Below are 4,145 nucleotides of genomic sequence, written 5' to 3'. Positions count from 1 at the left end.
AATTATCTTTGAAAGCTGACATAAGGCATGAAAGTTTGTAAGGGTATATAGGTCAGTTGATTAGATCATTTTGTGATATGAGAATGTGTAAGGTTATGTGATACATGAGAGACATAATTGTAATGAGGAACACAAAGATTATGTAAGAGGTTATTTTGGTACTTGGTTTAGGGTTTTAGACTGGAAGAAACAAAGCTTAATCGGAACTATATTCAGGCATAGAAGATGCTATCATTGCAATTCAATCATTTCTCCAGATTGTAGTTTGGATTTGTATGTAGTCAGTAAGACTCCTTTTGTGATGAGTAGTGTGCTCTAGGCTGTAAGCCTTCCTACAAGTGCAGGCCCCCATATTTTGTAATATCTTTTCATATGGCGAGTGGATTGATATTATGGGTCACAAATCCCACCGTGGTTTTTCTTCTTTGAGGTTTTCCACATATAATTCTTTGTGTTATGGTATTTATTTGAATGATTGGCTTATTGATTGCTTTACTTATTCCAATATTATATGTACCGGTATACCGATTGGTGAATGCATATTTTAATAGGGTTAAAATTGATCATTTTGGTAGAGCACTGATTCACCCCCCCTCTCATGATTCTTGGATTCCAACAATTGGTATCAGACCCTTGTGCCTCAGAGGAAGTTTAACAGCTTGAGGTAGATCCTGAATCCAGAATCCATGGATATGAGTTTGGAAAGGCAACTTGAGGTAGCACTTGAATATTATGATGTTGAAAGGATGAAGAACTTGAAGTTACAAGATATATTGAATTTTTCTCAGGAATTCATTCTTATCCTACAAGAGAGGTTTCCATCTGTTCAAGATAGGAGGAAGGAACTTTTGCAAAATTAGGATAATGAAGAGAATGATGCCCTTAATGAAAGATGTCAGGAGCTAAGTCGGGAGAATATGGTCACGAGGAATGAAATGCAAGCCTTAAGTATGAGGATGTCAAATGAGATTGAAGATCAGAAGAGGAAGGAAGAAAATCTTGCTATATCTCTAAAAGAAAATTTTGAGGAATGTGGTAGGTTGGTTCATGAAGCTGATATGTTGATAACTGATTTAGTGCAATCCTAGAGTAATGAACAAGAACTTGAAAGGAAAATGATAATTCTGAGAGATGATCTAACTATTGAAAATGAGTATAAAGAAAAATTCAAGGTTAGTTCAACACAACTTGATAAATTATTGAGAAGTCAAAGACATAATGGAGATTCTAGTGGACTTGGATTTGGACAAGGTCAGAGTTCCAGTACTACAAATGAAGATCAAAACCAAAAGGCACTGGTAAGGCAGTTTGATGCTTACAAATTTAATGGTATATGCTTTGTTTGTAATAAATTTGGTCACATGGCTAGGCAATGTAGAAATAGAGAAAATCAGAACCTTGATTTTGCTCTCAGTCAATGTTCTAAATGCAATAAGTATGGTCATAAGACATAAGATTGCAGAATGAATGTAAAATGTTATGGATGTGGAAAATTTGGACATATGGCTAATTAGTGCAGGTCAAGAAATTATACCAGTTTAAGAAAATCAATTCAAAAGAACAATGTTACATGTTATGCATACAATAAGGTTGGACACATTGCTAAATTCTGTAGAAGCAGAAATCTACCAGTTAACAAGGATGGATCAAATGATAAAGGGAAAGAGAAGGTTGATGAAATCCAGTAAGAACATATCAAGAAATGGGTGAGGAAGTCAGAAGATCAATCAGCAGATGGAAATGCTCTGGTTACTCAACCGACTGAGGAGGTTGCTCCTGCACCGGTAGGAAGCTCATCCGGTAACTGAGGTAGATGCCTTAGGCTTAGGAAAAATTCATGAAGATATTGCTTAAGCCCTGAGAAGAGGTTCTAGAAGATAATCCAGACATTGGATATGCTTATCCGAATGGATATGTTTGATTGAGATCTGATATCTTTCATCGACAGTCATTCATATCAATGACGGATTAGGGTTTTTCTTGGAGGTTAAAAGGTTGAATTCACTTCATTTCTGATCACCTTACATTTAGGGTGATTCAAAGGGAGTCTAAGGTGATTCAGTGTGATCGATATCTTTTTGAGCGATTTCACCAGCCATTAGAACAGTTCTTTAGGTTTTCACTGGCAACTATTTCACATGTATTTATCTTTCATCATGTAAGTGAGATCATCCTTTGTACCTACTTTTATTGCGAATCCTACTGTTGCTGAGGGCAAGGACTGTCCTAGGCCAATTTTCAAATGAAGCCCACATATTGCCACTTTGGATGATTCGGTTGGTGCATTTTCCTGTGTCCCAGAAGGAGTTATATATGTCGAAGATGTCAGAGCTTACATGCACTATCACATTGAGGATTTGGGAACTAGTGATATTAACAACATGTATATGAGCGAGTTAATGGGAGATTCTGGAAATATTAAGCCTAAGTATTAGCATATTGAGGATCTAGGATTTATCGACATTCTGGATATTCTAAAATTTGAAGATGAAATTGTCAGATATGTTTTAAGAAGAGTGCATGGAGAATTTATCTGGTTGGATAGACCATACAAGATTTCAAAGGAGGCCATCAGGGCCATCACCAGTTTGCCACAGATTGGGCATCGTCTAGAGAACAAGGTTTATAATGATCAGGTCAACAAGATCACCGATGCAACACCAGACAACTGATCAATGAGGGTTAGTACTATCACCAATAGAGATATCAGATTTGGAAGCATGGTTATTGGCTACAAGGTAACTCAATCAAACCATTTGAATTCTGTTTCTAATTCCTGCATTTATGCAACACATAAGATGATGAGGGAGAATGAGAAGTTAGATCTCTGTGGATGGATGTTAGATGAATTGTTAATTAACCTAGGGAAGATCAAAAGAGAGAAGAAGGGAACATTCTGATATGGTAATCTTATTGTCTGTTTGATGTTATTTTTCATTAATGAAACTCCCGGTTTTGGGAAGAGACAATGGGCATTTGATATCCCAGTAGGAAGACAACTGAAACAATATATTGCTAGTATGGGTAGTCAGCATGATGACAAGGTATGGGGTTACATTAAGGCATTCCAGAAGGCTATGAATTCTAGAGAGAGGATTCCAAAGCACATTGTTGAGAAATACTCAACCGAGATATGCTTCATGGTTAAGAAAGATGAAACTTTGATGGAAGCAGCCAAGCCCCAAAATATTTGGATTGATGAGATGGGTTATGAAGTTGAGGCACATATTTTGGATGCTTATGCATAGTTGCTAATTGATGCACCTATTGATGAAGCTGAGAAATCCTTTGGTACTGCTAAATAGAAGAAACAAGAGGTTGAAACTGAGTTTAACCAAAAGAAGAGGGAGAAGAAGCAGGGCAAGACAAGCAAATTTGTGGAACAGGTATCTCAGGACATCAAAGCATTAATTGATATTGTTCCAGAAAAAGGAAGACGAAAGAGCCTGAAATATTTATTGAATCTATTCCATCAGAATCTGGATTTGATAATGACACACCCTTAGCATTTAAGAGGGTATTGAGGAAGAAAAGTGAGGAGACTAAGGAGGAAACAAAGAAGAAACCAGTTAGGAAGGTTACGATCAGGGTACTGGCATAGAAAAGAGCTCCAAAGGAATCACCTTTTGTCCCATTTGGTACTGGAAGAAGAAAGAAGATGGATGACACCGATCTTGCACTTGTATCTGGTAATGTAACTATTATTCCACCCAAGACTTATGCAGAATCGGTAGATGAAATAACTAAGGATGGTATGTTGAAAAATGTATAATTTTATTATGAGCATTTAGATGATGATGAACAGAGAGAAGTTGAGGAAGCAGTTTTGTTGTATTTGGATATTTATAAGAAAGCCTTGTTAGAAATTGAAATTCTAATACAAAAAATTAGATACTAGAAGATTATTAGCTATGGAGGCGGACAAGCATATAAATATTCAAGAGTTGTTAACTATTTGTGCAACTATTACTCTAGAAGAGTTGGATCAAACACTTGAGGTTGCAGATAGAAAGATCTTTCACAACAAGCACACGATAGGTAGTCTTATGTTAGGTAGGGTTAATGAGATAGTCACTAAGACCCACAAGGCATGGGTTCAATTCTTTGCTACAAACCCTAGTTTTTATACTTCACCGAAAGCTAAA

The sequence above is a fragment of the Cryptomeria japonica genome, unplaced genomic scaffold (assembly GCF_030272615.1).
Source record: "Cryptomeria japonica unplaced genomic scaffold, Sugi_1.0 HiC_scaffold_1790, whole genome shotgun sequence".
Lineage (NCBI taxonomy): Eukaryota > Viridiplantae > Streptophyta > Pinopsida > Cupressales > Cupressaceae > Cryptomeria > Cryptomeria japonica.
The sequence above is the reverse complement of the archived record's forward strand: the minus strand, read 5'-3'. Positions refer to the sequence as shown.